The following is a 23,277-nucleotide window of genomic DNA, read 5'->3' on the forward strand; positions in this document are numbered from 1 at the left end:
CTTAAATGAGATACGGTTATAGCGAGGCTCCTCCTTTTATTCCCTAGTTTAGATCTACCCCCTGTGGGTTTGCTGACCATTAGGCAGACATCCCAAATGAGTCCTATTTATGTCCTGATTACCACTCACTGAGGATAACCTTTCTACCACAACTGATTTAAACAGAGCATTTGTTTTCTGAGTTCATTTCAAGAAGAACAAACGAGTTTTAAATAAGGTGTAGTAGTTCCAAAGTCATTTTTAAATCATTTATGTCATTACCACTTGTAGAAAGTCTACCTTTAACAAAATTTTAAATGACTGTTTTTTATAACATAAGGTACCTGCCTACTCCAGTCTTTCTAATGTAATTTTGAAATTAAGTTCCTCCCAAAAATCCAACACAGTAACTAATTTAATAAAGATAAGGTGAATTTCTTGGATCTTAGAGTGGACACATGCTACTGCAAGAAGGAGTATGGCAGAGAAGAATATGTACTTGATGTATTTTTGCTATGTTAGTGATCAGCAACAGCTCACAGAAGGGTTTAGCTGGAACGAGAACAAGGGCAAGGAAGCGGCAAATACAGTCCAACGGAATTGTATTTGAAGGAGGCAATGGGAAGGAGAAAAAGAGAAAGAAGGAAGAGAAAGCAAGATCTCTCCTGTTTGGCAACTGCAAGAGGTTAAAGCAGTTCAGTGCCTAGGTCATTCAAGTTGCAGGTGAAGACTAAGGAATTACCATGCATCTTCTCAGTGAGTTTATTTTCAGAATGACAAAATTTGAAAAAAATCCGTCATTATGGCTCCTGATTTCAAATAGTGAACTGAAAAGCAGAAGGCTGGCTAATAAAGGGAAGAAGGCAAGTATTGTATCATTTTACTAAAGATTAACAAATGGGAGTATGGAGAGGAAACAGGAAGTAACCAAGTAAACTGCAAGATTAAACTCACTTTATTAGTACACAAGGTTTTAGGACATACGGCATAGGAAAGAAAAATAACAGAGCAGAGAAAGCTGAGAAATAGTGAAGAATTAATTTTTTTTTTTTTTTACCAAAAGTGGATAATGTGAGAATTACCTACTAATCTTTTTTTCAGATAAGGCTAATACAGAACAACCCCATCTTTTTCTAGTTAAGGTAAGCCCAATAAGCCTATTAAAGGACTTATTAAAGCATTTGATATATTAGCCCATCAAAAATTAATGCACAATGGGAAGAAGCATACAATGTGAGAGAAAGTAAGAATTTAAAGGTAGGAAGTTAACTGGAATCAGAGTTAAATCACATACAAAGTGAGAGAAAACCACACATTTCTGAGTGTAGGAGGAACTGTACTATGTTCACTACTAGGGAAAAGATACAAAGATTCAACCTGTTGTGTTGAATGGGGAAGTGTATGTTTGGAGGAAAGTTACCAGCAGAATTCTCCAGGATTAGTTTGGAGACTAAAAATAGTAGATAGTATCATAGCTAATTTTGGCACAGCATAAGCGTGTGCTTACGACATTTTCTGCTTACAAAGTTCAGAGGCAGTGTCAAACTAGAAAATGCTTAGAGTATCATAAAGGTCACTGAACTTCAGTTACAGAAAGGTGATGAGGTTAAAATGTACAAAGAGCAAGGTTGTCCACTTTGGAATTAGCAACAGGAATTTTCTGCTATCCACTAACACTTCATGGTTTAGAAAAGACACTTAGGTAAAAAAGCCAGTATGTTCATCGATTGCAGCAGAACTATGTGCTACCAGGGAGATGAAAGTATGAAAAAGGAAGGTTTTCCTAGAAACAGGCAAGTATGCAATCTATTATGTAAGACTCTAGTGTGACCTTTTCTGGAATAATGTAACATGGGAGACTATACTGATAGAGGAGATTAAAAGGGTTTACCTTATTTAGCATAGTAAGGAAAAAATGAGAAAAGGAGTATTATTGTTCTGCAAATATACTGGAGATAAAGGAGAATAAGAAAAAACACTGAAAAGAAAGGTACTTAAGGTAGAAAGTATTATTAGCATAAGATCACAGGAATATAAGACTGCCATGAAAATAGAGCATGGAAATTAGAAAACTGTTTCCGACTATCTGGGCATAAAGTACCAAAACAGCTTTCCAGTAGGAATAGAGAGACAAAAAAGAAACATGTTTTTATGACAAAGCTTGATAAATTTACAGATGGGATTATACGACCTCTTGAACTGCTGCAAGAAGGAACTGGACTCCACAGCCCATTAAATCTTTTCTGATCCTGTGTTCTAGTTAGAAAAACAGATGAAAAGGCTCAAGCCTTGAAGGAAGCAAAAGAGAATGACAAGAATTCAGTCCAAATATAAAGGAATAAAATTTAAATGAAATGCAGTTGTGATCTGCCTGATCATCTGGATGGAGGTTAGCTGGCGATAAGGTCTACTCACTTCAAGTTTTAGAAAACATATTATTACTCTGTTTCTTTAACCACATACTCAGCTGTTCTTACACAGTTCTAGGATGTTTCTAAAGCTGCTACGGCAGGTAAATCTTTGTCTTTCTGTTTGACTAATTGTAGTTCTGTTTCCATTATAGCAAATGAGGGCTTGTTTTCACTATACCAGTGGTTGAAGATGGAACCTCTATTTACTGAAGCTCCTAAAATACACTTGGTCCTCGGGGAATTCCCTAGGTAGTGACACCATTGAAGTCTCAGCTGGAGAGTGTTTGGCAGGATGGGAAGCAGCTCCTATGATTTACATACCTATGACACCTTTCCACGGCTACACACACCTGAAGCTTTTGTTTGCCCTAAGGCTTGGCTGTTTCCGTCAGCAAGAGCAGTTGGTCTAATAAAAAACGTCTCTCTTTATAAGCCTTCCCTTGAGCATGTTGTAAGCAACAGGGGAAAGTCAAAATCTAAAAGCACTTCTTGGGCCACCTCATTTATGGTGGAAACAGTTTTCAAAGTCTAAATAAGGTAGCTTATGGCCTATTTTTCACCCTGTTTTGGGCTCTGCGTTTCGGTGCCCCTGTTTGCCGGGAAGCTCAGCTCTGGCTATAGGTGACTTCCGCAGGTGCGCTGCCTCCATCGCAGCCGCTAGCGGCATTCGCTCCCATGGAAGAGCCAAGCCCGCACCAATGCGACCTCCTGTTGGACACGGGGACACTCTTTCCTCTTGTCTCCCTGGTGCGGCCGGAGTAGGTGGAAGTCATTTGGGCCAGCACCTCCATCGCGGCCAAGCCTGCCTCTCACCTTTCGGCGCTGCGGGGCCTCCTTGCCTCCTGGCGCGCCCTTCGGGGCCCTCGCTCGGGCCTCGCCTCCTTGGCCCAGGCCCCTGGCCCAGGCTCTTTGGGAGGCCTGCGGGTCAGTCCCGGCGCCCGACTGCGGGGCAAGGTCCACCTGCGGCGGCCAGAGAGCGGCTGCTCCCTCCCGCAAGCGGGGCGCTTGTGCGGGGCGGCCGTGGGGCGGCCGTTGGGCGGGCGAGGCGGCGCGCGGGGGGCAGCAGGGGGCACTGTGGGCGCGGCCCGCGCCGCGGCGGCGGCCGTTGGGGGCGGCCGTTGGGGGCGGCCGTTGGGGCCCGGCGCGGCGCGGCACCGCGGCAGCCCCGTGGCGGGCGCGGGCAGCCGCGGAGGAGAGCAGGATCCCGCGGCAGGGGGGCCCGGGGCCGCCACGGCATCGCCCGGAGGCCCGAAACCTCTGCCCGCGCCTGGCCGGCAGTGGGCTGTGCGGATGGACCGCTCCGCTGCGCCGCTGAAATATGAGTGAGTGGCAACCCCAGCGCTTTAGCAATGTCTTTGGTCACTGGTGTATTATCCCTAGCCAGGAAGAACTCCCCCTTTGCCTCCCCTTTCTAGTTAAATCTCCCAACTCGAAACAAAATAGCCCCCTTCCCCCTCACAAAAATGAGCTAATTTATCCATGGCTCCGCTCTGCCTCGTCCTGAAACTTCTGCTTTTCCACAAAGATACTTTCCAATTTCACTTTAGGTCGTGACTTGTAAACTCTTCGGGTGGCCTCCCAGGACAGCCAACCAGGCAGGCTTTGCCTCTATTTTAAGGAGAAATGGGAAGAACACTTGATTACAAAGGATGCTCTAACAGGCCTCTCTAATTTCGATTTCTTCCCAGTTTAAGCTCTAAATATAGCCGAAGATTACAAAGGGTTGTAAAGTACATACCAAAAGACAACATCTACAATTTTCCACGCAGCTACACCCTAACCCAATAATATAAGGAAATCTGTCCAAAACTTTGAAGCGCTATTGCAATTTGTTACACGACACAACAGTGGGGTTTCTGTGTATTTACTTAGCCACCTACCACTCCCTCACCAAGATTTTTAAACCCATGTTTGCTATATAGAAACAGATATTGTTAAAGGGAGTTGCATTTTCAAGTTAATTGTGTTACAAAAACATTAAATGAAAGCAAAATCATGGTAACAATATATCTTTGACTTGTACTTACAAGATAAAATCAAGATCTGCTTTAATCTATTTTGGGGGGAAAAAGGAAGCCTTTGATCTCATATACCTATTTTCTCCTTAATTATTTTCCTCCCACTGAATGTTTTTCCTATGATTCTAGCAAGAAACCTTTTTTTTTAAAGTAATTTAAACAGTGAATCCCATTAAATAAACAAACCACAAAGGAAAAGAGATCAGTATTAGTATTTGTGCTCATTTGGGATTGCATAGAAGGCAGTAGTTGGTACAGATGATCTAATTTAACCAAATGATGTAGTAAACCCATATTGAGGATTAGGAAGATTTCCTTTCCTTGTTTAAATTCTCCATCATCTGGGTTATACTGCCTCATGCCTTCCAAAACCAGATTCTATTCTGATGGAATTATTTCTGAAGACCAGGGTTTTTTGGTGTTAGGAATGTGTCAGGTTGCATTGACTACTGCATCTTTTAATCCGTTTTTCCAAAGTATATCACGTCTGCAGTTCTCTATGAGGTCCCCACCCTAGGCGAAATTGTACTCTCACTTCAGATAAACATACTGCATTTTGATTTTCCTTTAGAGCAGTATCAGCATACTTAGTATGAGTTAGTCAGATCAGAGATCTCTCATCATATAGTTGGGTCTACTGAAGTTTATGTGACTATTTTAATGCATCTAAATATCTCAGGTGCTGACTGAAGGTCCAAGATGTTTATTTCTCAGAAACAAGAGGTAAACTTTTCCAGAAGGAAGGGACTTAATAAAGTAATGCAGTTTCTCTTCTTTGCTACATTTGTAAGAAAGCCGTTTAGTTTATGTAGGAAACATGGAATAGAATCGTGTATTTTGGCTGCTTAGGATTTGTGAAAAGCTAAAACAAAACACTTGCTGTAAGACACTGGAATTGCAGTGGTGTGTTCTTGGAACAAGAGCAAAAATATTTTGCCATTAAATGAAAATATTTTTAATTACTGTAGAAACCACACTGAGTCTGTAATGCCTGGTTGAGCCCTTGTGTCTACAGAAATTAGCAAATTTCAAGTGTTTCTCTCAAGCAGCTACTAGGCACTGCATGGGATTCTTAGTGCAAATAATCCTACAGTACTATATTATAATCTATTCCTAATATTATAGGAGCTAGGTCACCTCATTTTAGTCAGTTTTGACAATTCCCCCCGCAATAAAGTACCATGTATTTAAAAATTAAGCAAAATCCTAGTGCTATGTAGGTAGGTATGTAGCAGCATTGATAGATAATGTGCCTCAAACATCAGCATAAGCTGTGAGATAACTGTTGTTGTAAAGTCTGTTCTGTGTGAACACACTACAAATTTTTTAAAAGGAGCTATTTGTAGGCATGCTAACCTGAAGTTCAGTGCTTCTGCAAAGGAACGTCAGAGCTAGCAAAGAGCACACAATTTGCCCCTTCTGTAATTTAAGATAAGGGAACAATACTAAAAACAGTTAAAACCACCAAGTCAACTGTAATTAGTTGGGTAACTTGCTGAGATTATCCAAGAGCGTAAGTGTGGGTTATTTGTGAATGTGCCATAGGATTTATCATACCCATGACAGTTCTCATCTCAGCTCTAAGTTTCAAAGGAACAGAGTGGAATTTTCCAATAGTGTTGCATATTCTTTACCCCATATATGTTATGGTCAGCACTGGTTTAATGGAATTATGGAATGTCATCAATACTGCATATCAGTTCACTTTCTAAAATAACTGGAGAATATTTAAGCTTTCATAACTGTAGCAGTGAAAATGAAAGGAGAAAGACCCTTCATGAAGTGGAAAGAAAGGCTTCAGGAATATTGTCCTTGTATTTTTGAATGTTGCTTGTTAGATTTTTTGTGGTTTCTTATTTCAAGTAATACTCCTGCCGAGAAGCTAATCCAGCCGAGAAGCTTCTTAACATGGTAATCAGTGCAACCAAAACACAACGGGGTGTCTGGCAATCTGCAGATTGCACCACTTTAAAAACAGTCAAGAGAAATGCTTTGATTTCTTTCTTCAAAAAAGCACCAGTGACAGCAGTCCATATTATAAGAGATTCCACCCAATACCACCAATTTAATGGGTGCCAGAGACTGTGAGGAAAAAATCAGACTAAATTTTAAATGAGAGAGCGCTCATTACTGTTAGCTAATTTTAGTGTTAAATTATTTTAACTTGGAGCTATACCTCAGTATTTCTTTCAGGACACAGAAAATAAACTACATTAAACGTTCTTCAGAGAATTCAAATCTGTCTAATGGGGTGGGTTTCATCTCGTTTAACTTTAGTTTTAGTGGGAAAAGCTATGCTAGATCTGAAGCAATTTATAACAGGAAGGTAAAAAGTAAAACAATGCAGGTTTTACTTGCAGACTCTAAACTCCAAACAGCTCTCCATAACACAAATTAAAATCTTGGAATGCATTGACATTTCCTGAGAAGTTAATGGTGTTAAGGCATTTTGAGAAACACCTTTAAATCCAGTTGGTTTTACATGCTTTAGCATATAATCCCTTCACAGTTGTCATGGGGTAATTGTGCTTTACATGTAAGCTTTTTTTCCTTTGTGGATATAGTTAGGCTGATCCACCAGCATCCTATATGCTCGAGAAAGTAAATGAAAACAAAGAAAAATACATATATTGGTAACTCAAGCCATATACTGTGAAGTTATGTCTGTGGTGTTTTGAAGAGAAACTAGAGCTAGATTCAAATGAACTAAGTCAGCTACTGGAAGCAGCGTAGCCATGGCAGCGTGCAGTTCAGTGTCAGCTGTAAAATCTGCCTGAAAAGGTAGGTAAATATTTGGACAACTTGCTGGCACTGAGCTCTTGTGCTACAACAGTTGCACTAGCTAGCTAGTTTATATGCCACTCAGGAATGACCTCAGCCTAAGAAGACAGCACAGCTATACCTGTCGGCTGCACAGTGCCTAGCATGACGGCCTAGGAGCGGACAAGAACTGAAAAAGAAAAAAATATATGTACCAGTTATGTATGAATGTCAGTGTAGTAATCTCTTGGTCCAAAGTGTAAGACTGTAACAGATGCTTATTCCTAGCCTATAGCTGTCAGTACCTTTCCCTCCCCAAAAACTCAAGTATCCCACATTATCAGGACAGAGGAATAATTATCACTGCATCCAAAGACTATTACTCCTTCTTGTATTTGTATGTTTTCTATAAACAAGATGTTTACAGATTTATATCTAATTATTCAGATAATCATTTTACGGAGTTATTTTAGTTTCTGCACTGCTAAATTGAGGAGTCCAAGAAGACTAGTGACATTGGCCATACTGTTCTTCAGTGCCCAACTGAAAGAGGCCTGGTCCTAAAAGGGAGCCAAGCATCTGCCTCTTGAAATCAGAACCCTTTAATAGTTCCAGGATGGATACCCCAATACTGAAAATCCCTAACCACTTTTGAAAATCTTTCCCAGTTACATCTTCACTGATTTGTTGTTAATTTCTTCAGAATTACCCTCCATATGCTACCATAGTCTCTTAAAACCCATTTAAGGCCTGGTTCCATTCCCCTTGAAAACTGCAGACCTGCATCGTAGTATTCGCTAAGTTGCTTTACAGTGCAGCCCCAATTCAGGGTACTCTGCATGTGGTAAAACACTATTTGGTGTGTTGAAGAGTGCTAGTCTCAAGCCTTTAGGACTGGTCATTTAATATCCACGTGGGTTTCTTTCCTGCTCTGAAACAATACAAGCAGGCTAGCACTTCTGGGGCAAACAGATATCCCATTAAAGTGCCTTCTGAGGCCTGTCATCTGAACTTACTTAGCACCAGTGCTTTTATATTCAGTGGCTGAAAGTAGTTTTTACATGATGGGTGAAGTATTATTAGCAACCAAATGATTGTTAGAAATCACTGTAGCTAAGCCAGCTGACATTACAATTCTGGTGCCCTTAAAATGGATTTCAGTAGAGGTTTTTTCCTAATATCTAATTTGCTTTAGACATTAATAATTTACAGGGTTCTTTTACAAGACACCACAAAGGATCAATACAGATATAAAACATACCCACTACTGTATATGCCAGCTATTGCAAAATGCCATGCTGTTCTTTTTGCAGAACAAATTGCAAGCATATGTACCAATTTAATACAGATTATTTTCTTTAAATCTTACAAGCTACCCACTAATTCACAGGCTAATAGCCATTTTTAGCTATTTTATCTTTCTTCTAACTACAAAGTAAGTATCAACAAAAAGTAGTTGCTTTTCAGTGCTCAGCTTAGGCAACAGTAACAGCTATTCTTTTCCCAGGGTTCGTTTCCATTTTAAATCTGTGTCCATAATCCCTAACTGCTAGAAGTTTCTTCTGCAAAAAAATAAGATAAATCAAAATATGGAACAATGCTGATAGTTAGAGCTTGTGTTTCCATAATGGAGGTAGCAAGATGTTTCATATGCATTGTCATATTTATGCATTTATATACTTATTAAGCACAAATGAAAACTGGACATCAGGAGATGCAGTTATTTAGATGGCCTATTCTGATTTGACTCTACAATTAGAAAAATGCATAGAAATGAATTTATTTGTGAACATCTAACTTCTGAAAAATACATAGATCAGTCTTTATACTGTTACCATTAGGCCTCAAAAATTAATATTGATATGGATGATGACAGTTGGACCTGTCTAAATGATTTGGACTTGATTCAAAAAGCACTACATTTGAGACGTAAGTCATGTAACTGAAGCAATGTACATAATTAACAAGATTTGGGAGAATCTAGTGTGTGGTGAAGCCCCAATATATAACTTAAAATTTGAATTTATGTTGATATCTAACTGGAATCTAGCTGGTTAATCTCAAGAAGTGTGCAGAGACCAGTGTAAGTGGTTAGTTGCTGTAAACAGCAACATCTTCTGAAAGTACATTAGATCAACCACACACCCAACATTCATGTTTTTTACTGTGAAACCTCAAAAATTTGTTCTAGAATGTATATATGCAGAGTTTGCCACCCACCAATACAAGATAACATCGCAGTCAAGATTTGCCTGGTTCCCGAAATACCATAATATATATATTTCTATGACCTCTTTAAGCTTGGAGAAAATAAATATTTAGACGTTACAGTTAGTTTATAATCAAACCCGTAAATTTTGCCAAACTGCAAGTCTGACAGGTTTTGCTAGTTTTTTATTTGCAGACTTGTTTTCAGTGATGAAATAACACAGGATTTACCCTTAGGGTAAACAGTTTGTATAATGTCCAGTATGTGGTTATTTGGAGTATAATACAAACTTACTTACCCTTTCCTAGGTATGGCCATTATTGTTAAAATTTAAATAATAAAGTAATACACACCTACACTTTCATTTGACCTTGGCTGCTTTCAGTGTTTTAAACCACATTCCTCTGCTCCTTCTGTGCCAAGGAGATTCTCAAATGCGTTTTATGGTCTGCATTAAAAACTACTATCACCCAGCTGCCCTGATGAGCGGGTGTTCTGTGTAGTATTGGAATGACTCAGCAGTAGGATGCAGGGTCTTAAAACCTAGAGAGTTAGTGTGCAAGGCTATTGCTAGGATCTAATGATGTCTCTTATTTGTACTTTTTCCTTTAAGACTTACAAATACCCTTCAGAATCATTTGTCAATTTTACCTCTCCCCATTCCCACTATTATAGTGGACAGAAAAATACAAAAGCTCAACCTGTCGTCTCTTCACTGTGAATAGTTTAGTTTTGTTTGCAGTCTCAGCAGAAAAGTGCACAGCTTTGGAAAGTATGAGTTAACTTCCTTTTCACTGTTAGGGGTTTGGAGATACCCGTAGCTATGGCAACAGCAGCAGTGAAGCACGGCCATCACTGGCAGTGGCAGCTCTTGTCCCTTTGCTTGAGTATGTGTCACTTTGAAGGAGCTTACTGACCAACAGCAGTGCACGTACCACAGGAACTCCTTGTAGAAACTCCTGTTCTAAGGACAGAGCAGAAACATCATCTTTTGATGTTCCAAGCTGTAGAATATTCTTTAAGACTAGGTGTGAGAAGGCTAGAAGAGTCTTCAGTTCACACTGCCATAGCCTGGTAGGTCTTCATGAAGTTCCTTGTATTTCACTTGACTTATAACAAAGCGTATTAATGATCTCTACCACTGCAGTGTGCTAAACTACCTTCTACTAGTATAGTGAAATACGATGTCTATAAGCTTGTTGAGTATTGTTTTTTGAGTATCAAGGATGAGCAATTTCCTACATTTTCTAATTGCAGTGGTACATGAAAGAAAAATAGGGAAATTATTATTAAGTGAATTGGCAATTCTTACACAGAACACTGATAGATCTTGTAGTTCTCTTGAAGTTAGATTCCTTTGTGTCCATGTATTTTGATCTTTTCATATTTGATTTCCCTTCCGTGGTTGCAGTGCTTATACTTAGTTACAAATTACTGCCCCATTTTGTTCTCAAATACTATGCTTTGTGTTTCTATATTAATATAAGCAGATCTGCATCTCAGGAAACCATGTTTTTAGGCACTGTGGCACAACATATCTCTAATGCTTAGCAAAATTCTGGATAACTCTTCAAAATGCAGTGCTAATGTTAGCTCAGCTTCAGAAGCAGGCTATAGCATCCTAAACCCTAATGGAGATGCTTTTTTGGCAGTGTTTCTGTCAGAAGAACGTTGTGTAGCACAAAAGCACCCGAACGCTACTTGTAAAGGTCAGGAGAACAGAAAAGGAAGAAAGAGGGTAAAAACTGAAGTCTTAGTATTAATAAAGACTAAAGAAGTTGATCATTTAGAAAAAAAATGTGGAAACTTTATACAGACATTAGCACTAGTAATGTTGCTTGTTCTCTGCAGATAAGAATCTTCTCTTTGTGAACTTAACTTAGCTTGGATGGCACAAGAAGTAGCCCCAATTTATTTAAGAAGGGAGCTTAAATCTTCCCTCATTTTTACCCGCTATTGTCAGTCACTCTCACACAAAGAGAATGTGGCATGAAGATAATGTTCTTCCTACACCCTACTCTTAGCAAATCCAGTTCAAACGTTTTTTTTAACCTGGATCATTTCACTGAACTGATTTACAGGACAGCCACAAATAGTTGTACTGGCACAAGAAAGGAAGCATTAAATTGCAGCACTGTAGCACGTAGGTGAGAATGAAGGAAGGGCACAGGAACCTATTTAATTGGCTTTGGCATCAGGAAAACTGTAATGTCAAATTTAATTGAAGGTATAAAATGCTACTTCTTAAGAATAAAAGCATGTTTACCACTATGTTGCATCCACTTTGTAAAGATGCGACTTTCTCCAGAAGCTGACAAAACTTGAGAATCAAAACCAAAAAACTTCCTTATTGGTCACATATATAAGGTAATAAATTATTCTTAAAACTAATCAATTTTTAACATTAAATCGTCTTTCCCTACCTGTATTGTTTTCTGCACTTGATGTGTTACGCAAAATATACACAAAATATATACAGTTAGTTTTGTGTATATCTGCTTTCAATTCTGTTTTTTCTATGCATTAACATTTTGTTGTGGTGTTTGTTGTATAACCACTTCAGGAAAGCTTAGAATCCAAACAAATATTCTCAATTTTAATAAGAAAGAAAATTAGTTATAAAATGTTGAAACTGGCTATCACAGCTGTTTCCTCAACTTCAACCACTGACAGTGGTTTTTTTACACTGTTTAACACAAATAAGGTTATGATCAAAAGTGATTAATGTTTTGATCTGACAGTTAATAGAGATTTGGCATTGGTTAGTGTGGTCTAAGGTGTTTCCTGCTTATTCAGCAAAAATGCAGTAACTGACCGTGTGTATGTTCCTGGCCTGCTGCAATGTTTAGTAAAGTGGGTTTGTATAAAATACTGTGGAAGATGTTGTAAAATAATTTTTACTTCACACTGGAATTTTGTGGTGATATTACAAGTGGTGACTATTAGAAGTAAAAGTGGGAAAGACCAAATAGATAGAAGATGAAAAATGTTCCAAAGAGGTTGTTAAGGGCTGGAACTTCTTGACCAAAGAAGTTGTGGAATCTATATCCTTGGAGATGTTCGAAACTTGACAGGACAAGGCCCCTGGTACGACTTTGAATTTAGCCCTGCTTTGATAAAGGGTTGGACTGCATGGCCTCCAAAGGTGCCTTCTAAACCTAAACTCTGCTATGATTTGTAGTTACCTGTTTGTGCCCTAAATTACCTTATGTTTCAATCATAGGAAGAGATGGAAATACTCTACACCAGAAAATTTATAATAGAAAATGAATACTCAGTATAAATTTATGTTTTTGTTTCCACATGTTCTATTTTATAGGCTGAGTTGCTCTGTATTAGCTCTAAAAAAGGCATTTATCATGGAAAGCTTGGCCCAGAGTTAATTTTAGAGGTGCTAGCAAATGCTGCTGTTATAAAGCCTCTTTTCCTGTTTATGGCAAGAACAGATCTTCTCTTTTCCTCATGCTTATTACCTTGCCAAAACCAGAGGTCATTAGCAAGGTGAATCAGTTTGTTCAGTGCTTCTGTCAGTTTAATTTTAGGAAATACACACAACCCCTGTACAATACAAGTTTTCAGATGGAAACCTATGAAATATTTAAATTGTTAAAGAAACAGTATTTTAGTCCATATTGTTGCCATTGCTACTACTGATGTTATTTGTATTTAGTAGGAGGCATGTCAAGGTTTTTCTTTTTAGAAACTGTATAGGATATATTCTTGAAACATAAAGAGGCCCCTGCAGTTTCTCTTACAGAGGTAATTTCTGTAGACTGACGAGGGTTTCAAACAGATAAAATAATTACAACCTATACAAGAGCCGGAACAATAAAAGCAATATACCAGTACAGAACAGCAATCTGTTTAGAGTATAATCATGCAAAGAAAACCCTGGAAAGTCAGTAAATATATACAGACAACCTTAACTTTTCACCCATACTCAGTAACACAAGTGCAGACATAGAGTCAGGTTTCTGGAAGGTTTTCACTTTTGGTGATGATCTCAAAGCTATTTTAAAATTAGGCAGAGAAACGGGGAAGAAGATTAGGGTTTTATTTTTGTTTTGTTTTGTTTTATTTTTTCTCCAAACATGTCTATGAACTTATTTGTGGGTTTCAAAATACAGTCCCAAACTCCAAAAATCCTTGATAGAAAGGGCTGGTTTCAGGTCCCTTGTAACTGGGTCCTCAAAAACAGTGAATACTCATAAAATTTAGCTAAAAGCAGCTTACCCAACATCACAGTGCAGAGCTGGAAATAGAATCCCAGTCTTCTATTTAAAAATCCCAAGATAAACACTAGATTTACAGGGTTCCCATCTTCTGCAGAGTTTTCTTTTTGGCAGGCTAACAAAGTTCAGTTTAACACTAGGCTTATGTGGCCTTCTTTGCCCGTGTAGCATTTTTGGAACAATGTTACAACATGCATTCATGTTACAAGGATTTTTCCAGCACTTTGTGATTGAGGTTCCTTCTGAGATTTTCTGTACCAGAAGCCTAATCTGTCTTGCATCTGTGTATGCGTGCACACACCCACTCCCCCTGCCACTAATATACTTGCATTCTGGGATTATTTCAATTTTCCAAGATTTATTTATTCTAGACACCCTAGACTTCCTACTGATAGAAAGTTGTGCAAAGTCTGCTTCCAGCATATAGATCAGTGAGCTGAAGTCAGGAGCCCTTATCCTGTTACTGATGTGCAGCTGAATCTTGGAAAAGCCATCACTGTTCAATGCTGTTTTTATCTGATAATTTGGGTAATTATACATACCTTCCATTCTAAAAAAACCCTGAAGGTATATGGATGAAAAATACTGAATGTTGTATTACTAATAATCAAATGTATGGAAGAATCAACTCTCTATCCATTACATATTATTTCATCCAAATAGGATGGAAAATATTAAAGTTATGTATACATATCTTTATTGTCTTACTGATCTAAGTGTTTAAATTATTATTCTTCAACAAACTCCAGATTTCTTTGTCACCTAAAAAATTTGGGACTCATAAAGACCAGAAGATAGGTCATGCAAACCTTGAATGCAAGGGAGAATATACAGAAAGCACTGCAGCCATCAGAAAATTTGCGGAGCACGGGGAAGGAGTAACAGAAGAGAATAATGAAAATAATAATGAACAGGGAAAGTTATAGCAAATTTGAGTAGAAGAGAAGCAGTCATAAAATGTATATGCCTCAAGACCTCGAGTGTGGTGATTCATGACTGGCTTGGATTCTGCTGTGGGTCAGAATTAAAGCTTGTTACCTACTGAAAAGCCAATGTGAGACATATTTTATAGCTTTCTATTCTAGATAAATAAGATATACCTAGCAATTTTCAATCTCACATTTTAAAAGTGGCTGTGGATCTCAACCTTTTTCATGCTTAATCACAAATTACAGAGGAAGGGCTTTAGGGCTTTCTTTCATTTGATTTTGGAAACTTCCTCCTAGGTAAATACAAAGAGTTGGAGTTTATGACCCATCACTTCCAGGCCTACTTGCGTCCTAAGGATTGAAATAAAGTTATTTTTGATTTCTTTTTAAAAAATAAAATCCACAAAAAAGTTTCAGAATATTTTATCATGTAGAAATACGGTAGAATTTCTAGGATTTCATCAGTGACCTGCAAAACCTCATGGATTTACATTATTACAGAAACTTTTAATCTAGTACCTCCCCAAACACTTTACAAAATGTAATAGAGTAGAGAATAAACTTGTCAGAGGAGAAGGCTTAGTGCGGACCTAGGAGCAACCTTCCATACTTAACAGAATGTCACCAAGTCGATGAGGCCAGGCTCCCTACGGAGGGGCAGGGCGAGACAATGAGAGACAACAGTCAGAAATAGAGAAAGGCGAGTTCCGACTGGGTGTACAGAAAACAGTTTTCACTGTGAGGATAATTAAGCATTGAAGCACTTTACCCAGAGAGGCGGTGGAATCGCCGTCCTCAGGAGTTTTCAAGATCATCTGGACAAAGCCCTCAGCAGCCTGGCCTGAATTCACCTTGGACCCTGCTTCGAGCAGGGGGGTTGTACTACGTGGCCTACGGAGGTCCCTTCCTGCCTGAATGTTTCTCTGATTCCGTTTGTAGCTGGCACTGAATGGGACAGCTTCTTAACAGGCAGTGCTTGCTGCTTATAAATCCATTATACGGACTAAAATACAACTGTACTAATGACTTCTAGGTGTTGTGATGGTTTAAAAGAAATATACAGGAAGCAAAAATTGTCCCAGGAGTTGGCATCTGCATCAAAGAACTGCATAATTGTACAGCTGTTATCGTCAGCATGCGAACTGTAGTGATGTAGAGGAAAAGAGTGGCATGGAAGTCATTAGCATTGGCCACTGGTGTGTTCCAGTTCTTTTGATCTCTGGATGCCCAATGTAGGTTAGATCATGATCTCTTAGGCAAGAGCTCTCTGGCTGAAAGGCCATTAATCCCCAAACAATTCTAGAGAGGTAAGGAGTGCAAAACACTTGTATTCTATCTTACTTCCCAGGTTCTATATTTTTTGCTGTAGAAGGAGGTATCCTGCACCTGCTCTATAATCTGTTTTTCCCATCTTTCTGTCTAACAGGCATTAGAAGCCTAACCAAGGACAAGTATACTAGAGAGGATCTCCACTTCATCCCTCTCTTTGTCCCGTATATGGCAGCAAAATAGTGTGTAAAGATGTAAAGAAAGGTATTTCAAATTAAATAAGCTGAGATTTTAAAAGAAACTGAAAAAAATCTCTGTATCTCTAAATACAATCTTAACTAACTTTCATAATCACTGCAGCATGAAGTCTTCAGGAATCATTACAAAGACTACAACTAAGACTTTCAGGCAATGAGAAAACACATTTTCACTGTATTGCAAATTGTGTCATCCCACAGCCTTCATTTGTCCCAGGCCCCAGAGAAGGGCATAGAAAAAGAGGGTCCTAATTGACTCTCATTATTTTCTTTCTACAGCTACGATATCCACTATAGCCATGACTGCCCGCTACAGCATAGTTCTCTGTTGTTGAAATAATTACTGTTCTGTTATTCTGATTAGCCTTTTGCTCAACATTTTTGCAAAGAAATAAATATAATTTTAAAATAACGTTTATAAAATCCAAGTATTGAACATAGTAAGAATAAGAGATTTGAGTGAGAGAGCAGTGCAGGGCATACTGGATATTTACAGTGCCTTTTGTGCCTTATGAAAGACCACGAGTATTGCAGGCTTTTTTGCAGATGGACTAGAAGAATGCTTGCCTGAAATTATATCTATCAGGTGATCAACGGAGGATACTTTTTGTTCAGGGAAACATGTTATAAAAGATTCTTCTCTCCATGAATTACGTTTGGTCAGTAACTCACTAGGGGTGTTATTGCCAGGGCTGTGGATGCCAACACTTTTTCTCATAGCAATTATGTGATCAGCAGTGTTTCCACAAGTCACTTAGTTATTGCTGACTCAGAAATGAGCGCTAGTCTCCAGCCAAAGTGCAATACTCTTTGCCTTTCTTCGTGTTATGAGAGGAAGCTAAGAAACATCATATTTCTGGTTCCATATTTCTGGTTCCTTCTTCAAAGTTCACCGGCACCGTAGATCTTTTCATACTTATATATTCTTATGCATATCTGTGAACTGGCACAATGCCAGTTTAACTCAGCACATAATTAATCAGAACTGATTATATTCCTACTAGATACAAAAGTCCTGTCAGCTTCAGATTGTAGAATACTCTATCTTCCATTGCCATCTTACTTTCTATTGCCTTTCCTAATGTGTGCAACCTTGGAGACATCAATATTTATGACTCCTTGTGTAGTTATATGAGCAGAACAAGAATTCCCTCTTCTTAACAGTGAAGACATCTAGAAGGTCTCCCTACATATAAACATAGAGTCAAGATTATGCTATGGTGATTGCCATTGAGACATTTCATGGAAAACTGTCAGCCTCCTCATCTTCTCTGAGATCTGCCCCTCTTCTCAAGATACTCTACTCTTGTGTTTTTTTCTCATCAGATTGTAGCAAGAACCCTTCTCCATGTATTATGACTCACGCTTTCTGCATCCTCCTCCAAATCAATTAAAAAATGTGAATCAATGGAACAGACACTTTAGAATTTTTACCACAGTATATGTACATTTGGCAGGATATAACACTACCCAGATCCCTTTACTTTGGCTTCATGCACATTGTAAGCCATCTAGTCACATCTGTGTGATGATACATACAAACTGGCATACATACTCACCAGGAAGTACTTTTTCAGTCTGAAAAGTCATCCATTAATGAACTTTTTCCTCAAATGGGGTCTTTGCACCAAATCTCTTTGCCCTGACTTCCAGTAAGCAGAACCAAGCCATTTTGCTACCACATAAGAATAAACCCAGGATTACTTCTGGATACATTTCAAATACAGGAGGGAAAAAAGGTCTACATGCATCTTTTCCCCAAACTTATTTATCTTTTGAGCCTTCTGAAAAAGGAGACATGTTAAAGATCTGCTAATATACGGAGTATCAAAAGAAGTATGTCAGATTTGAAATTCAGAACTGATACATGAGTCAGCTCTGTCTTTTGCTTTTTCAGATCTCTGATGTTCATGACTAACTCCCTTATTTGAAGGATGTCTTACTGTCACGATGACTTTAGCCTGTATTTCACAGTCAGACTTTATTTTACAGTCTGGCCCAAAGTAATGTTAATTTTTCATTTGAGACTGCTTGTATACTTTCTAGTATTTTTTCCTCAAGTCTTTTCAGTTCTTGGAGAAATGGGCATGGGATTGTGTTAAGATCTTCTAACATATTTGAGGAGCTTCACACTGTTTAAAAAAAATTTGCCTCCACAGCAGCAATCTTTTGGTGTTCAGTGGATAACTTGATTAAGCACTACTTGTTGGTTGCTGGAGTTTTTTCTTTAAAAGAAGAAAAAGCATCTCCTGTTATGCTACCCAGGGGGGGAAAAAAAAAAAAGGAAAATCCAGTGCTTTGGAAAGATAAATAGATCAGCAGCTAGAACCAGAAAGATAACTCCTTTACTCCTTTCTAGCCATTTCCTAGCTTTTATTGATATTGTCATCGTATCTCTTCTGAGGCTTCTCACAGTGCCTACTGTCAGAGCCAGTACCGCAAATTAGATAGGAGGTTATCCTAGTGTGATAGTTCTCACCGTATGTTTCATACTGAATTTACACTGAGGTGATAAGAGCAGTCACATTTTTTTTTAAGTAGGCCACCTGTCCCTCATGCAATTGTGTCAGCTGCTTAGGTTTAAAAATAATTTTTGCTAAAAAAAAAGCCTTCATGCTAATAGAATCTTAAAATGTAAGATAATGAGATCAAAATTGTATTGCTTATAAACTAAATGGGGAGGAGTAAATCTTAGCAGTTTTGGATTGTTACTCATATTTCAGCTGTACTTCCTTTTCCGTCTGTTTTTTTCTTCTTTCCCAGATGAGTAAGATAAAATTTTCCTTCGCAGATAAAGCACACACACACACACACACACACACACACACACACACACACACACACACACACACACACAGAAAGAGATCATATGGCAACTCGTGTTCAGCCAGTGTTGCTTTGTATTAAAATTCATGTGCTTTTTGTTTTGCATTACTGGGGGGGAGGGCTATACATTTTTTGTTTCAGAGGACGGTTGCCAGCAGTCATCTTTAAAGGACTATTCCAAGCTTTAGCAGACTGTTCTGCTTCAGATGGGCCTGCTGCAAAAAGCCATTAGGCTGAAAATTAAAAGGAAGCTATGTGAGAAAGATTTGATCAGAGAAGTTAGAAAGGAAAACTGTTCTGAAGCATGAAGAGAAGATAAAGTAGATAAAGCTGAATAGCAAAGAAAATGGGCTAATTACTTTGGCAGTCAGCTCGCTGTATGATAAATTTTTTACAGCTAAGCAGTCTTCTCTTACTTTTCATGCATTTAATGTTATATCCAGACATTCTTATGATGTTAGAGAAAAGCCTTAATAAACCATTTTGAGCTGCTTAGCATCATTCTTCTGATCTACTAGCTGTTTCCAAAAGTGTTACCTCTTTTCCTAAAGCAGTTGAGAATATTCTCCAGACTTCTGCTTGAAGCAGTTTCCTAGAGACATGTTGATCTTCAAACCTGCAGATTTAGAAGACAAGTTAGAACTGATTTTTTTGTGTTCCCCAGTCTCCAGTTTCCCCTCTACACCCTCCATCAAGTACCTGCACTCCTACTCTTTCATTTTGTTCTGAAGCGTTGTTGCACGTAAGAAAAGTGTGCTTTCAAACCACATCGTTACGTAGAAAGAGCTCTGAAGGTGGAGTGAGTGCTTTTCTATGTATATATTTGTAGATATAAAGTCAATCTTTGGCTTCAGTCATAAGGGAAATTGGTTTAAAGAAACTGAACCAGTTCTCTTTATTTCACAGCTTCTAAAGCATGTATGATTGCAGAGAATTTGAACAATAAAATTGTGACCAAACCCAAGCAAACAGGAACACCTCCCCCACCCCCCAAAGAAAGCAGAAGAAAAAGCCGAAGGAATAAATATGGAAACTTTCTGATATAACTTCTGCTTATGTAACTGAAAAGGAAAGTGCAAAGTTTGTTTTCAGTTATTGCTTTGTTTAAAAAAATTGTTATAGTCTAAATCAGTATTTTTTTCTCTCAGGTTCTCATGGGTTTTAACAGGGAGTGTAAGTTTAGAAAACTTCAGCATTTTTCCTGAAGTCACCTAAGGATATTCTTGATAACATATAAGACTCTGAGCAAATAGTAACAGAGACAGCTGATACAGTAATCACTGAGGAACATAAACTGCATAAAATACTAAGATTAGAAAAATGGGAAATGATTACAGCTCTCATGTGCCTCAGAGATGAAACAAGAGCAGCTAGACGAGGCCTCGTGCCCCCCCCCAGACAGCCCTAGTAACGCCGGGCGAGACAGCCGGCACCTGAGAACTGTGCTACTCACGCGGGGAGACAGGGGAAGCCGACCGCTGTTTCCCTCAGGAAACGCAGACTTTCCAGTCCCCAGAAAGCGGCGCCCAGAGGCGGGCGGATGGGCGGGCAGCGCCGCGGCCGCGCCGCCGCCACGTGCTCATTGGCCCGCGGCGCCTTCCCGCCTCCTTTGAAAGCTCGAGGAGGCGGCGGGCGGCGGCCCGTGGCACTCGGCGGCGGGCGGACGGGCGGCGGGAGGCGCAGGTAATGCCCGGGGGCCTTCTCCTCCCCGGGGCTGAGGGCAGTGTTAGCTCGTTTCGGTGAATTTCGCTAAGGTCTCCTGCCTCGCGGTTTTTCTGCCGTGTGGTAGCGTGAATGAAAACCTTCCGAGTTTGTACAGAGTTTAGTAGTGCAGTGCCTAGTGTTTTTTTTTCTTCCCCCTCTGTATTTCTTTGAATGTTTGTTTGCGATTGGTTTCTGTCGGCTTCCTGAGGTAGGCTTCTTATTTAAGCAACTGAACTTCTGGTTGTGCTGGCTACCGTCATACATGAGTAACTGTTTCTTAAGGCTGGAGCTTTTACAGTGATAAGGTAGCACTGTGGTGTTTATAAAGTAGTAGTGGGGAAAACTTGCCTTAGATCTTTCTCGGGATTGTCTTTTGGTTTACTTGTTCAGCTGCCAAATAAGAGGAAAATTATTAACGGTGAGCCTATGAGGTAAGCTTTTTTCTTAGCCTTGATGGTGGGAGGAAAAAAAGCTACTTAATTAAAAAACTACTTGGAAATGCAGAACTCATCTCACTACTGTGTTTGACTCCAAAACTGCAAAACTCATTTTTGTTGGGTAGTGTTATAAGGTGTTGTGTGTGTACACTGATGAAGGATCTCCTTGTGGACTGATGTTCTACATACATTCAGCTTAGTATACTTTATTCTCTTATAATTTGGGGGGAGGTGGAGGGAAACAAGCCATTCTGGATTTACTTTACCTAGCTCAAAGTAGAAATATCAAATAGCATGTATACATATGCTGCTCAATATAATAAGGCTGTGGTGAGAACCAAGCTATAATGTTAGAACATAGTTGGAATATAATGTTAGGCCTGTGCAAGATTACCTTGATTTATATGTTACTTGAAGAAAGAGCAAAGAAAAGTTATGAGGGACTGTGCTTACAGGAGGGGAAAAATAGGGCAAAACAGTGCAAAATGCCTATATCTGCTTGCATTTCCCTTAATACAGCTATAATGAAGGCTGCAGATCTGTGAAGTTAGTAACATGTGTATACTTACATAATTCCTTAATTTTGAAACTAGCTTGACAGGGATGAACTATGTGTATATATATGTGTAGCCTGTTTGATTTCTGCATAGGTCTCTGCTGTGAGTTAGATACAAAAACAGCTTACTTGTGTGTGCCAGTGTTTACTCTGTCTATAGGCTGTGAAAATGGCTTGAACTGAATTTCTGCATGGTTCTTGCTACATAGGTTCCATTTTGTATGCTGTCTTGTGTATGTAGTTCTGTCCCATGGACTCTAAGTTGGATCCTGGTGGTAGCTCTGCCTTTGAAAACTGCCTGAGTGTCTTTTTGGAAATAGTCAGAATTTTAATGCACAGGCTGGCTGTGTTCATTTATAGAATTACTGTTTCCAATAATATCCCTGCTGATCTCATGAAAGGGCAAAAAATAAACAGTAATGAAAAAGACACTGTGTTTGTTCCAGCTGAAAGGAACAATATTTTTTCTCAAAACTCTTCTCCCTCCTTTCAACCCTCCTCCTGGGGTGGTGGCGGTGGGGAACGCAGAACTTGGATGTTGGACTCCCTGTGGAATTTTGTATGTGCGAGAGGTTTCTTTTTCCTCCTAAAGTGATGAAACTGTCTTGGAAGTCTTGGTGTTCTCTTCTTCATTATTCCTGTCTTGAGGAAACCAAGTGAACTTAATCTTGTTACTTTCAAGCAATGATCAAGTGTTGTACTGTTAACTCCTCTGCCGAGTTTTGTGACTTCACAGATACGCTACTCGCTCTCAAAAGCTCTGGCTTATGTTTGTTGCTATGCAAGACTGGTACAAACAATAGATACAAACACAGACCAGCTCCTGCAAGCTGGTCTTGCTAAATGTACCTCTGAGCTGACCAGGAGCTGCTGTGTTTGAGTCCTATATGGGCTCAGGTGGCCACCCGTAAGGATGGGCTCGTAGAATCGGATATGAAGTGCAGCCTCAGTTAGAGTGAGCTAATGTACTGTTATTTTCTACTCTATAAAATACAGTGCTTTGAAGAATAATATATTAAACTAAAAGGGCGGTATTTCAGATGATTTTTTGTTGTATCTAAATACTTTGCAAGAATGGTGGGGGGTGACCCTCTGGCTAGGGTTTGCCGTGTGCCTTTGCCTGTAAGAAACTTTCTTATGCTCATGACTGTAATCCCTATTCTTGAGTGGTTTATCTGTCACTCGTTGCTTCCTCTTTGTCTTCAAGTAAAACTCAATTCTGCAAGGACTTGCATGTAACTAAGTGTATGCAATTAAGCCCTTGCATGTATCATTGTAAGCAGTTAAAAGCAGACTTTCCCTGGTATGATACCTCTAACATTTTTTCAGATCTCTTCAAAAGAATGCATTACCTAGTTCCAGAAACTGTTTTGCACCTCATAGCTTGCTTGACTACCTGCACTATGTTTTTCCCCCGGATTTCTTAGCAATTCACTACCACTGGTGCTTGTGTGCATTCACCTAGCAACAGAAACAACAGTAGCCTAGCTGAATTAAGTTATCTTGCTATAATATGCTATTCATGTTAGGTCTGCAGGAGCAAATGCTTAGGCTGGCATCCTGTCTGCAGCAGGATACAGAGTTCGCCTGTCCCACAGAACTTTGAGAGAGCAAAAAATGTTTCCACTCTATGCTGGAATAAAGCAGATTCCCCTCCTCCCCCCCGAGCTTTTCTGGAAAAAACAAAGCA

The 23,277-nt window shown here is 39.2% G+C and overlaps 1 protein-coding gene across 2 annotated transcripts in view; it reads left to right on the forward strand.

Annotated features, from left to right (window-relative positions):
- Positions 1-3,500: 3,500 nt before the first annotated feature.
- The window catches only part of SGMS2 (sphingomyelin synthase 2), a 64,224-nt gene continuing 44,447 nt past the window's right edge, over positions 3,501-23,277 (forward strand). Inside the window, exon 1 of one of the 2 annotated variants that reach the window (XM_064510572.1) lies at positions 3,501-3,712. The gene's annotated coding sequence lies outside the window, so the exon portion shown is untranslated. Of the gene's footprint in view, positions 3,713-20,501; positions 20,574-23,277 lie in introns of those variants that run through there. The other variant, XM_064510569.1, reaches the window with a different exon arrangement.

This window comes from Dromaius novaehollandiae, chromosome 4, assembly GCF_036370855.1.
Source record: "Dromaius novaehollandiae isolate bDroNov1 chromosome 4, bDroNov1.hap1, whole genome shotgun sequence".
NCBI classification, from domain to species: Eukaryota; Metazoa; Chordata; class Aves; order Casuariiformes; family Dromaiidae; genus Dromaius; species Dromaius novaehollandiae.